Source organism: Sapajus apella, unplaced genomic scaffold (assembly GCF_009761245.1).
Source record: "Sapajus apella isolate SASKATOON/1434 unplaced genomic scaffold, GSC_monkey_1.0 scaffold117, whole genome shotgun sequence".
Taxonomy (NCBI): Eukaryota; Metazoa; Chordata; class Mammalia; order Primates; family Cebidae; genus Sapajus; species Sapajus apella.
Window position 1 is genome coordinate 1613499 of NW_022437057.1, and position 13770 is coordinate 1627268.

The window sequence follows — 13770 nt, forward strand, 5'->3', positions numbered from 1 at the left end:
TTGGCATGTGATCAAGTCAGCCAATGAAATGCAACCTCTCAACAACTGCTGAGCCAGCTGAGAATGCTGCAAGCCCTCCTTGACTTCCAGCCTCAGGCCTAGAGCCATCCTGCCTCTAATGGAGCCTGAAAATGAAACTAAGTCCAAGGCACTGAAGCTGAGACAGGGCATAAGAAGACAGTTTGATCCCTTCAGTTAATTAACTTTTACAACTCTCTATTAAGGGCTTGATTTTATATATAAGAAAACTGATGCTTAGAGAGATGAAGTCACCTGCCCACGGTCACACAGCATGTTCATAGGATTAGGAGTTGAATCCGGCCAGTGTGAATTTATTCCATGTACCTGACTGCTTTGCCAGAGATGCCTGTATATTCTGCAAAAGTCCCGTCTGGGCCTCTACATAGCGGGACGATGGATGGCAAAACGATGTCCAGCTCTCTCCCATGCTCTGACAAGGGTCATCTTAGGGAGTGGGTGAGTCTTGGAAAGTTAAGGGTGGTCCAAGTAGATGAGGCACGTGTGGGAGTTGGCAGCCAAGAAACAGCATACAGAATAAGTGGCTGTCTGTGGCTCTGACGTCCGTCTCTCCCACCGGCCGAGGCAAGGCCGGGTTCCAGCACAGGATGCGGGGAGCCCCGGCCCAGCCTTCCACTGCTGGCCGGCAGTGACTAACGGCTCAGCCCACACCCTTGAGAGCAGACACACAGTGGCCACTTGTGTTTTCTGGCCCAAGCACCTCTGTGGGAACAATCCTCCCCCTTGTGCCCGCAAGGGGCCCGGCCTGGAGGAGGTGGGGACAACCCTCCCAGCCAGGGCCCTGCTTCACCCAAGGGGCCCAGCCAGTGCAGTCAGGGGCTGGGGGCTTCCTGAAGAGTCAGCTGCACAGAGGCCAGCAGGGGACTGGCCCCCAGGCTCTCCTCTTCCCTCCTGGCTGCCAGCTGATCAGTGTGTCACTCCCTCAGCCTGCTGGGAAACAGCTGATATCACAGACCTTAGGAACGGGAGAGAACTTTAGCCACCCCTCCTTAACTGCAGCTCCCCAACTCCACCCTGCAGATGAGTAAACTGAGTCCACCAAGGCGAATGCAGAGACCAGGGTCCAATTTTGTGACACTCGTCTCATCTGTGACACAGATGTGTCACAGACACAAGATGTGTCGTAAGAAGAGTAAATGAGAACACAAGAGGCTGGGCACAGTGGCTTATGCCTGTAATCCCAGCACTTTGAGAGGCCGAGGCGAGTGGATCACCTGAGGTCAGGATTTGGAGACCAGCCTGACTAACACGGTGAAACCTCATCTCTACTAAAAAATTACAAAATTAGCTGGGCGTGGTGGTGGGCACCTGTAATCCCAGCTACTCGGGAGGCTGAGGCAGGAGAATTACTTGAACCTAGGAGGCAAAGGGTTGCAGTGAGCCTAGATCGTGCCATTGCACCCCAGCCTGGAAAAAGGAGGAAAACCCAAATAAAAAAAAAAAAAAAAAAAAAAAAAAAGAGAGAGAGAGAGAACACAAGAGCAAAGAGCCTAGAGGGGCTTGTCCCTGGTAGCATCCCTAATCTCAGGCCTGGGAGCCACTGGAGCTGCTTGGAAATTGACCCTGGGGCTGGGGAGCAGCGGGGGACCTGGCCAGCATCCAATCCCCCTTATGGATTCAAAACTCGAGTTGCCTCTGGACACTGCCTCTCCCTCGCTCAGAGTCCAAGGGATTCATGGTGGGCTGACCTCGCCCTGGGCCAGGGGCATATCCCAGGCCCAGCCAATCAGACGGCTGAACCAAGGGTGCCTGAAAATGAAACCTACCACAGTCATTGGTTCAGAGACGCCGGGACACGGTCCCAAGGCAGGCCAACAGGATTGTGTCTGGGTGGCTTTTTACATTTGTTTTCGGTTGTTTGCATTTTTGCTGAAGTTAGCAGGGAAGCAGCTTTTTATTTCTCTGGCACTGCTAAATGGATAGAATGAAAGGCTGGAGGGTCTTGTAGACCATCTTGCCACTCCTTCAGAGTGGCTGCTGGAGGATAAGGCCAAGATGGCAGAAGTAGGGCTCATAAATGGAGGAAGGCAGAGTGCTGCTGGCTCTACGGAGCACCTGGAACCAGCTGTTCCTGAAGGCAGACTCTACCCACAGACTTTTCAGTTGCATGAACCAATAAACTCCCTTTGGACTCCTGCCATTTGTCACCAAGAAGGAAATGATGTCCCTCTCTCTGGGGGTGTTCCAGCAAGGAACAGATATCTAGAGGAGTGCCTCACCACATAACACATGTGTATCAAGGCCACCTTCATTCTCAAGCCCACCATAACCGATAAGGTGACATTCACTGAGACCTCGCCAAAGAGATGACTGATAATCTAGGATTTGGAGATGTACATGGGAAACGTGGTGACTAACAGGACACAGGCCAACAGAAATGATGGAATTTTTCTGCCAAAGGAATCTTCCTCCAAAAAAGTGAAAAGGATCATTTTACACTTAATAAATTACCAAAAACATGCAATTGGGACAATCCCAGCGCTGGAGACAACGTAGTAAAATGGGTGAACTCATTCCTGACAAGAATAGAAACTGATTCAATCTTTCAAAGACGCCAATTGGCAATAGGTTTTAAAAGCCATGAAAATACCCTTTCAGCCTATTATCCCTCATTTCTGAGAATTTAAGGCCAAGAGATACTTTTAAGAAGATAATAGGCCAGGCGCGGTGGCCCATGCCTGTAATCCCAGCACTTTGGGAGGCCAAGGGAGGCAGATCACGAGGTCAGGCATTCGAGACCAGCCTGGCCAACAAAGTGAAACCCTGTCTCTACTAAAAATACCAAAATTAGCTGGGTATGGTGGCACATGCCTGTAGTCTCAGCTACTCGGAAGGCTGAGGCAGGAGAATCACTTGAACTCGGGAGGCGGGGGCTGTGGTGAGCCAAGATCGCCCCATTGCACTCCAGCCTGGGCAACTCCATCTCAAAAAAAAAAAAAAAGACAACAAAAGAAACGTACTAGGATCATGTTCAGTTTATATTAGTCCACAGTAATGGAAAAGAAAAAAGGTGAAATCACTTAGGACAACAGTTACATTAACTTAATGGGATATTAGGCAACCCTTTAAATGATAAACAAAAAGATAATACAGTAATGCGAAAAAATACTTAAGCCATAATGGTAAATAACAAAATAGGATAATGAAATTGTAAATAGGCTACAATTTTCTTTTGGGAACACTGCATGTGCTTATGGACAAGGACGAGCTAAAACACAGCATAATGAAGTCAAGTGGTTTATAAAGACGACTTTCACCCAGTGACATCTGGCAATTATCCACAGGGGTCCTGTGAGGGCAGACTGGGGCTGGTGCAAAGAAGCCTCCCACAAAGAAAGAGACCACTTCATCTGACCTTGCCTTAAGCGTTCCAGAGACAGACACCCTCCTTTCGGAACCCACTTGAGCTGCACTGTCTGATGCAGTGGCTACTAGCCCACGTGGCTATTTAAATTAATAAATATGAAACAAAAATTTAGTTCCTCAGTTGCATTAGCCACATTTCATGTGCTACCACACTGTGGCTATCATATTGAACAGAGCAAGTACAGAACACTTCCAACACTGTAGAAAGTTCACCTCCAGCCCTCTCTGATAGAAAATGCCTCTTCAGAGGTAAAGGGAGCATCTAAAACTCACCCCACTGTCCCAGACCCAGCCTCGGAAACATGGGTTTCTTTTTTCTAGGAAGCACAAGGGGACGTGTACAGGGAATCAGCAGAGGAACCCCAGCCAGCGATCATTTGCTAGGGAGGTCTCCTAGCAACCTGGCTAGGTGGCAGGCATGAGGGAAGGCTCCCAGCTGACCTGTCAGATGAAAAGGCTGGGTGTGGGTCAGAGCCAAAGAATGGAGCAGTCAGGGCTCAGGGTTTCTATTTCCCGATCTTTATTCTGGATAGCCGTGCCAGGCATGTGTCAAATATGGTTCAGGCCACTGGAACCAAAGCAGGGCTTGATCTGGGTGTCACACAGTGTACAGCTGTGCTGTCCCTGTCTGAACACAGTTCATCGTGGCATGGTGATGAATGTTGCCAATTGCAAGAAGGGCTGCGACTCCATTTAGGAGACAGAAAATCTAGCCCCAGAGAAAACCAGGGTCACAGCAGAACTGACTATGTGCAGGAAAAGGGCCCAACATAAAGCCAAAGGGGGTGACCTGAGGATGGCAGACACAGAGCTGGGGTGGCCAGCTGACGTGGGCTTGAGTTTAGAGCCCATGAAAGCCCCTGGCTGGCAGGCGTGAGTCAGCGGAGGACAGAAGCCTTGTGCACCACAGGCTTGGGCCTTGGGAGGCCCATGTCCTTGCGGTCTCAGGATGAAAAAGGCCTGCCAAAGCCTCTTATGATCTCTTGCTACAGGGCAATGAGCAGCCCGCCTTTCTCCAGCACAGCCCCGTGAAGTATGCAGAGGTACCGCCATCTCCTTTTATTGAACAGAAAAGGGAGGCCCAGGCAGAGAAGCTGACTTGTCCCAGGTCACACAGCTGGGAGGTGCTGGCAGGCCTGAAGCTCAGCTCTGGCTCTCTGCCCAGTGCTCTCTGCCCTCAGCAGCCCACCAAAGTGGTCACGCCAGGGGTCTCCCACCCAGCTGCTCAGTGTGCTTAGTGTGCCAGTCTTGCTTCCCATCTTTCCCTCCATGGTCTTCAACCAGAAACACTCCTGGTGAACCCTCAATGGCTGCTTGCTGATGACAAGCTAATGCCTGCGCTCCCTGGCCCAGCGCTCAGGGCCCTCACAATCTGCCCCTGCCCACTTCCCCCAGGGTCCCGCCATTCCCTCTCACTCAGCCCCATGCCTGCTCCCTACCTCCCAGCCCTCTTCATGCTCCCTCCTCCACATGGAATACCTCCTCCCTACCTGTGTTTAATCAGCCAGCAAAATCTAACTCAACCCCAGCCTAGCCCATGACATCTTCCCCAGAACCCCAGCCCACCTCCCCTACTAGAATCTCTTTGCACCACGTCAAGGCTTTCATCACAGACTGCCCTGTACCCTGGGCATTTGCATCGCAGCTTCTCTGATCTGGCTGTGATCTTTGAAAAGTTAAGCCCACCTGACTCCTCTCAGTTTACCCCAAAGCGCCCGGCACAGAACAGCCGGTGGGTAGATGGAAGACTGGGAGTGTGGGTGGATGGGAAGATGGGTGGGCAGACAAGCAGATGAAGTAGTGAACAGATGGGAGGTAGGGAGTGGAGGAATGAATGAGAGGTGGGGTGAATGGATGGATGGGCAGATGAATGGAAGGATGGACAGATGGATGGGAGAGTGAGTTGGCAGCAGCATGAACAGGTGCATGAGACTAGGTGGGTGTGAGAGGGATAATGGAATGACGTGTATGTCCAGGGAGTAGACAATTGTCATCTTCCCTTCTTTCCAAAAGGCACTTCAGCCTACCCTTCTATGAACACCAGCCCCTCTCCTTCCTTTAATCTTGTAGCCAAGAAAGTTATTGTTACAGGGACCGACCCCACTCCATCCAGTGTCCCCATCTTGGCAAACTAGAAATGAGCAAATTTCAGCCAGGTGCGGTGGCTCATGCCTGTAATCCCAGCACTTTTGGAGGTTGAGGCAGGCAGATCACAAGGTCAGGAGTTCGAGACCAGCCTGGCCAATATGGTGAAACCCCGTCTCTACTAAAAATACAAAAATTAGCCAAGTGTGGTGGCACATTCCTGTAGTTCCAGCTACTTGGGAGGCTGAGACAAAAGAACCTCTTGAACCCAGGAAGCAGCAGGTGCAGTGAGCTGAGATCTTGCCAACGCACTCCAGCCTGGGTGATAGAGTGAGATTCCATCTCAAAAAGAAAAGAAAAGAAAAGAGCAAATTTCCATCAAGCAATTTGTGGAAACAGCCCAGCGCCCAGGCTCGAGTCTCAACTCTACTACTACCAGCTAAGAGAGCTTGGGGAAGCCAGGATAGCAGGCCTTCTTTTCTGGATGAAAACGAGTGGACAATTGCAGTGATGCATGGGACAATTTATACACCACTATGGGTTAGCCAGCTGACTATTGGTTGTTACTGTTCTTTCCTGGAACTGTGTAGCGTTTTGTTTTTGAAAGCCTAAAAACATGTTTATTTATTTCGTTCATCAATGTATCTATGTATCTGTCTGGTCATGGCAGACACTGAATATGTATTCTTAAATGACTGATGAATGAGTGAATAGAATGGGTATTTGTGTCTTTCTGCAAACAGGGAGAAATGAGGTCCTCCACATACGAGATGAAAGGAAAGTGATTAAGAAGTCAATTTTGGGCCGGGCGCGGTGGCTCAAGCCTGTAATCCCAGCACTTTGGGAGGCCGAGGCGGGTGGATCACAAGGTCAAGAGATCGAGACCATCCTGGTCAACATGGTGAAACCCCGTCTCTACTAAAAATACAAAAAATTAGCTGGGCATGGTGGTGCGTGCCTGTAATCCCAGCTACTCAGGAGGCTGAGGCAGGAGAATTGCCTGAACCCAGGAGGCGGAGGTTGCGGTGAGCCGAGATCGCGCCATTGCACTCCAGCCTGGGTAACAAGAGCGAAACTCTGTCTCAAAAAAAAAAAAAAAAAAGAAGTCAATTTTATCCACAACATATTTCTATTCCTGAATCTCTGGCTGTTCTCCAGTTTTGAAAGATGGTACCTCTTTCTTTACCTTGCAAGAGCCAAAGCCTTCGACTGGGCCAGGATGTACACAGCTGAGTCCTGCCAAGCAGAGAGAAACCACTTCCCAACCAATCATCACCACGCCAAGTTTCAGCTCAACGACAAACAAGATGGCCAAGTTTCAGAACAAGTGACACTTAAGGATGGCAAAGATTATGAAGCCCAAAAGCAGGAGTGACACGGCTTCCAAAGACTTGCCTTGCATACCATCTCCCTCGGGCCATCCACCCTGGCACAGCTCAGGGAAATGTTGAGCTGCAAAAGTTGTGAACCAGCAAATAAAGAACGGAAAGCCAAACAGGACTGGCCCAAAGATACCAAGTCTTGGCCTTGGCTGAAAACCGGAGCAACCTGTCCAACTTGGCTGGGGATGTGGGAGCCCTCAGATCTCAGCTCTTCAAAAACAACGGGGAATCCAACCCCACATATCACTGATAAAGGAAGCGTGAAAGGTGCCCATGGGCTCTGCCTCCTTGCAGGGGGCTGCTCCCACCTTTCACAGGCTCCTCTCTACCCAGAGGAGGACAGCGAGACTCGATGCGGAATTGTGGAGGGGAGAGGACTCTGGGGTCCACTGCACTTTCTGGGGGGCCACCTACGCCCCCTGCCTCCACATGTTTAAGGCAATCATTTAATCTTCACTGCAACTTTGGGGGTCATGTCCTTTCATGAACTTTGTGTTGCAGACAGTATCAAACCTCAGAGAGGTTTAGGTCAGCTTGTTTATTCCCTGAACAGGCTTCGTGGTCCTAAAGTAACATCTGTTCATTAAAGATGATCAAAAAAATATAATGGTACAAAGAAGAAAATCAAAACCTTTCATAATCCCAGAGAGAACTGCCTTTGGTATTCTATGGTGGGACATTCTTGGAACTGTTTTCCAATCCCAGCTCTAACACTTCCCAGCTGTGTGCCCCGGGGGGACCTCTTTGTCCTCACTCCCCAGCCTTTTATACCTTTATATAATGAAGATGTTAACCAGTCTTCCTCCAGAGACTGTTGTGAGCATTTAATGAGTTCAGATGTGAAAGGCGCCTAGAAGGGGCTTGGTCCTTGGCTGGGCACGGTGGCTCAAACTTGTAATCCCAGCACTTTGGGAGGCCGAGGCAGGCAGATCACCTGAGGTCAGGAGTTCGAAACCAGCCTGGTCATCAGGGTGAAACCCGTCTCTACTAAAAATACAAAAATTAGCCAGGTGTGGTAGCACATGTCTGTAGTCCCAGCTACTCAGGGAGGCTGAGGCAGGAAAGTCACTCGAACTCGGGAGACGGAGGTTGCAGCGAGCCGAGATCATGACACTGCACTCCAGCCTGGGCGACACAGCAAGACTCTGATCTTAAAATGAATAGAATACAATAGAATAGAATAGGCTGGGTCCAGAGTAAAAGTTCATAAATGTTCTCTCACTGTATTCTCTCTGGTCACAAATATACTCTTCCATACTTTATAAAATTGGGATTAAACTGTGTACAGTGGTCATTCTCACTTTCACTTAACTGTGGCATGGCTGGGCATGGTGGATCACACCTGTAATCCCGCTGTAATCTCAGCTCTTTGGGAGACGAGGTGGGTGGATCACCTGAGGTCAGAAGTTTGAGACCAGCAGGACCAACATGGTGAAACCCTGTCTCTACCAAAAATACAAAATTAGCCGGGTGTGGTGGCGCACACTTGTAGTGTGCTACTCCTACTCTGGAGGCTGAGGCAGGAGAATCACTTGAACCTGGGAGGTGGAGATTGCAATGAGCTGAGATGGAGCCATCACACTCCAGTCTGGAGACAAAAGGGAAACTCCATCTCAAAAAAAATCAAACAGTATGGCATGAACAGCCCTTCGGAGCACAAAACACTCTTCCCCAGTGTCATCTCCAATGGTGGTGGAATGTTCCACTGAGTGACAGGACCCTCGTCTACTTGAGCAGCTCCCTACCATGGAGCCAGGCTACACTGGTCACATGGTGCCACATCCAAACACCTAGGCTTTGATTGATACGTTGTCAAATGCTCTCCAAATGGCAGGACCAAGCTATACCCATGTTCTGCCAACACCAGATATAATTCAGGTATGAAACTGGGCTTGGGTTGGTTCTGCCACATCTGGCTGTGTGTCCTTGGCACTGGGCTCGTGACGGTACAGGTGTAAAGATGTCCCACTGTGAGAGGCACCATTGTCCCTATTTTGCAGAAAAGAAAACCAAGGTTCAGAGGGGTGACATCACTTGCCCAAGGTCACGCAGCAAGGCCAACAGCTAAGCAGGCACTTATAAGAAGAATAGCATCCCCAAGTCAAAATCCTCTAAGGTGGTCAGGCGTGGTAGCTCACACCTGTAATCCTAGCACTTTGAGAGGCTGAGGCAGGTGGATCACTTGAGGTCAGGAGTTCAAGACCAGCCTAGCCAATAAGGTGAAACCCTGTCTCTACAAAAAATACAAAAATTAGCAGGGCATGGTAGCACCTGCCTGTAAGCTACTTGGGAGGCTGAAGCGGGGCAATCGCTTGAACCCAGGAAGCAGAGGTTGCAGTGAGCTGAGATCATGTCACTGCACTCCAGCCTGGGCGACAGAGTAAGACTCTGCCTCAACAAAACAAAAAAAAAGAGAAAAGAAACCTCTGAGGCGAGGAGCCCGTGTGGAGGGTGTGCTTCAGGGGTCTTCCACTAGCCACCGTAGATGGTCCTGCAGCCAGACCAGAGGCCGGCACCAGCGCCTGGAGCTCCAGTTTCCTCATTAACAGAGGCACCCAGTCACCTCTCCCCGGCCCAGAGATGAGTTTCCTGTCATCTCAAAGTGAGCGGGGGAGGGGGAGTGGAGGACGGTGAGGGCCCTAAGAAAGAAGGGGTCTCAAGAAGGGGCTCAGGCTTCCCCAGCCCAGCATCAGCACCCACTAAGACGCAAAGCAAGGGTAGAAAGAATCTCAGGGAGGCTCGCCAGCACTGACAGGGTCATTGCCTCTGGTTGACAGTGTTGGCTCTGACAGTGGCAGCTGCCTCAGAGGGCCAAGCCTGGGCTCCCAGACAAGACTGCGGAGCTTTCCAAGAAGGGGGGAGAAGGGAAGCGAGGCACCAGCATTAGCTTCTTCCTCCAGGGCATGAATGCTGCACTGCTGGTGTGCTTAGCTACAACTCACCCTGGGGCAGGCCCAGAGCTGAGACCTTACCCTCATCTCACCAGACCCCCCACTGGCCCTGTGCAGGCTCCAGGCTGAGAGGCAGTCCTCTTTTATCCTCATAACAGAGAGAAATCAACAAACTTCAGGCTGATCCCAGAACCCTTCACACGCCTCCACCCAGAAGCACCCTCCAGTGTAACAGGCAAGGGAGGGGCTCAGGGCCTCAAGGAAATCGCCTCTGTCAAGGCCCAGGAAGTCACCCCGCAGAAATGAGAACAATCACAGTCACAACAGCCACATTTGCATCTTCTGTGCCAGGCAGAACAGTAAGGGCTGGCCACAAGCATCAATCTGGGGCAAAGTGCTGTTTTGATTAAGATGTCACAGCTCAAGAGGGGTGAGGTGACTTGCCCAAAGTCACACAGGAAACAGGCAGGGAAGCTAGGAGGAAGCTCAGAATTGATCCCAGCGCCACATCATAACAATAGCGTGGCCTCCCGAGGGCAGTCACATCATAAGCACAGTGCGGGGCCTGCCCAGAAGGAGGGAATAAGCGAGGCCTGGCATTCACTCACTCATCCTTTCATTCGCTCAGCAAGTATTTCTTATTTTTAATTTTTTGAGATGGAGCTTCGCTCTTGTTACCCAGGCTGGAGTGCAATGGCGTAATCTTCGCTCACTGCAACCTCCGCCTCCCAGGTTCAAGCGATTCTCCTGCCTCAGCCTCCTGAGTAGCTGGGATTACAGGCACCTGACACCACGCCTGGCTAATTTTTGTATTTTTAATAGAGACGGGGTTTCACCATGTTGGCAAGGCTGGTCTCGAACTCCTGACTTCAAGTAATCCACCCACCTCGACCTCCCAAAGTGCTGGGATTACAGGTGTAAGCCACCCCACGCCTGCAGCTCAGCAGGTATCAACTGAGCATCTACCCTCCTAGGCCCTGTTCCAAATGCCAGGGACAAAAAAGAAGGATCACTCCCTGCCCTCAGGGACTTCACATCTGCTGGGGAGGTCAGAAAATAAACAAGGAGACACTCAAGAGAATCCCAGTTTGTAACAACCGCCCTGAAGGAAATCTACAGGGAGCTGCCACCATGGTCACGGAGGGACAGGCCTCTCTGAGGAGGGAATCTGAGTTGAGAGCCCGAGAATGAGGAGGAGACAGCTGTGCAGTCACAGTGGCAGGAGGGGAACCCATCCAGAAGCAGAAAGGAGCCGTGCTTACTTCAGCTCCTCCCAGAGGCCCCAGCAGCCTCCACCACCTTCCACCGCCCAACCCAGGCTGGCTGGAGTTAACTCTTCAGTCACCAGTGCCTGGGTCAAGGGCCTCCTCTTCCCAATCCTTCCCCCCAAGTCTTAGGTGTCTAATTCTGGCTCCGACAGAGCCTGTTTTTTGTTGTTACTGTTTTCAGTCAGGGTCTTACTCTGTCACCCAGACTGGAGTGCAGTGGGGTGATCACAGCTTGCTGCAGCCTTGAATTCATGGCCTCAAGTGATCCTCTTGCCTCGGCCTCTAGAGTAGCTAGGACTACAGTTGGTGCCACCACACCTGGATAATTTTTACTTTTTTTTTTTTTTTGAAATGGAGTCTTCCTCTGTAGCCCAGGCTGGAGTGCAGTGGCACAATATCGGCTCACTGCAACCTCCAACTCCTGGGCTTAAGCGATTCTCCTGCCTTAGCCTCCGGAGTAGCTGGGTCTAAAAGCACCTGCCACCACACCCAGCTCATTTTTGTATTTTTGGTAGAGGCGGGATTTCACCATGTTGGCCAGGCTGGTCTCAAACTCCCGACCTCAGGTGATCCGCCTGCCTTGACCTCCCAAAGTGCTGGGATTACAGGTGTGAGCCACCACACTCGGCTAACTTTACATTTTTTGGAAGAGATAGTCTTCCTATATTTCCTAGGCTGGATGTGAACTCCTGGCCTCAGGCTATCCCCTTGGCCACCCAAAGTGCTAGGATTACAGACGTGACCCACTGTGCTAGCCCTGGTATGGCCTGTGAGTAAGAAAATATCAGTAAGCTATTCAGGAAGAAGGAGAAAAATGCATCACAGGGGAAGCAGAGAGAAAGGGGAAGAGAAAGAGTGAAGGGGAAGGTGAGTGTGGGGGAGAGAGGGAGAAGGGAGGAGGAGTCCTTTCGGCACCCGCCCTCCTTGCCCTCCTTGCTCCACTGACGGGGGACCCGGAGCCACCCTGCACTGCAGGCAGCTTCAGTCCCAGCAGCCCCACCCACAGGGTGCCAGGAGGGGCCCCAGGAGCCCTTGGCTTCCCTGCCCTGGCGCCCACCCCTTTCCCCTGCCACTTCCTGTGCTAGTCCTGCCTACACCCCTCACCACTTCCTCTGCATGAGAGGTCACCATCCATCGCCATCCAGCTGAGGCAGGCTTGCAAAGAAGGGTGGCATTCCTGGGCACAGAAACCACAAGGCCAAGAGCAGACACCGCGTTGAAGTGACTGTGGACTGCCCAACAAGCCCCTTTGTTTTTCTCTCTGCGCTTTGCAGTAGAAAAGAGACAGGCTCCTGGCCAGAGAGATCTCAGTGCAAGTCCCAGCTCTGCCATAAAAAAGCCGTGTGACCCTCAGTAAGTCACTGTACCTCTCCGGGCCTCTGCTTCATCAGGTGTGGAGTGAGGGTATCCCCCTGCCTTTCATGGGGATAGAAGAATAAATGATGGACAGATAAGAACTGAGCAAAAGTCAACTCCCTGCTCGTCTACCTTGTTCACTTTGGAAACCACAGGGCGTGGCTGTTAAGTGCTCAATAAACAATCTAGAGCTAACACTTATGTGACTTCTTCCAGTGTCCTAGACCAAGTGGTTTCCATGGGTTATCTCATTTCATCTTCCAACAGCCCTATGAGATTGTACCATTACCAGCACCATTTCACAGCTTAAGAAACTGAGGCAGAGATAAGTAAATTCCTCAGGATCACCCAACCTGCAAGAGGTAGAGCCAGGCGCTGGACACGGTGGCTCACGCCTGTATAATCCCAGCACTTTGGGAGTCAGAGGTGGGCAGATCACCTGAGGTTGGGAGTTCGAGACCAGCCTGACCAACGTGGAGAAACCTTGTCTCTACTAAAAATACAAAATTAGCCAGGCATGGTAGCGCATGCCTGTAATCCCAGTCACTCTGGAGGCTGAGGCAGGAAGGAGAATCTCTTGAACTCAGGAGATGGAGGTTGCAGTGGGCTGAGATCATGCCACTGCACTCAAGCCTGGGCGAAGAAGTGAGACTCTGTCCTAAAAAAAATTTTAAAAAGACCCTAGAAGGCTAGCCCTCCCACTGTCCCTTCCACTATGTGAGGACACAGCGAGAAGGCACCATGTATGAAGCTGAGCAGGCTCTCACTAGACACCAACTCTGTGAGAGCCTTGATCTTGGACTTCCCAGCCGCCAAACCATGAGAAATACAATGTTTACTGTTTGCAAGTCACCCAGTGTATGGTATTTTGTATGGCAACCTGAATGAGCCACGCCCCCAAATGCTATTGCAGATCTGGCCCTGCCCTTGGCCATGCTCAGTTCCCAAATCCAATGACCACTGGGTCTGAGGAGGAAACACTAGAGGCCAGATCTGTCATGCCCAACACAGCAGCCACTAGCCACCTGTCACTGTCGAGCACCTGACACATGGCCACGCAGAGGGAGACGTGCCATAAGAGCAACACCCACCAATTTCAAAGACTTCGCATGAAAAATGACTTAGCATATTGCTTTAATTTCACATTTATCACATGCTGAAGTGATAAATATACCATGGAACTTCATTTCCCTATTTTTCCTCTGATTTGAAAGAGATGACTGGAAAACCTGCCATTGCCTGTGTGGCCTGTGTGACACTCCCTTGGACAGCATCATTGGCCCAGATGCAGAAAGGACCAACTTATCTTATTATATATTTTTTGAGACAGAATCTTGCCGTTGCCCAGGCTGGAGTATAGTGGTGCGATCTCAGCTCACTGGA

At 50.9% G+C, this 13770-nt stretch overlaps 1 protein-coding gene across 2 annotated transcripts in view; it reads right to left on the reverse strand.

Annotated features, from left to right (window-relative positions):
- The window catches only part of STK10 (serine/threonine kinase 10), a 152627-nt gene that overhangs the window by 127470 nt on the left and 11387 nt on the right, over positions 1 to 13770 (reverse strand). The window contains exon 1 of one of the 2 annotated variants that reach the window (XM_032260350.1): positions 11026 to 11246. The exons of the other annotated variant lie outside the window; for it this stretch is intronic. The gene's annotated coding sequence lies outside the window, so the exon portion shown is untranslated. Of the gene's footprint in view, positions 1 to 11025; positions 11247 to 13770 lie in introns of those variants that run through there. 2 annotated transcript variants of the gene reach the window in all.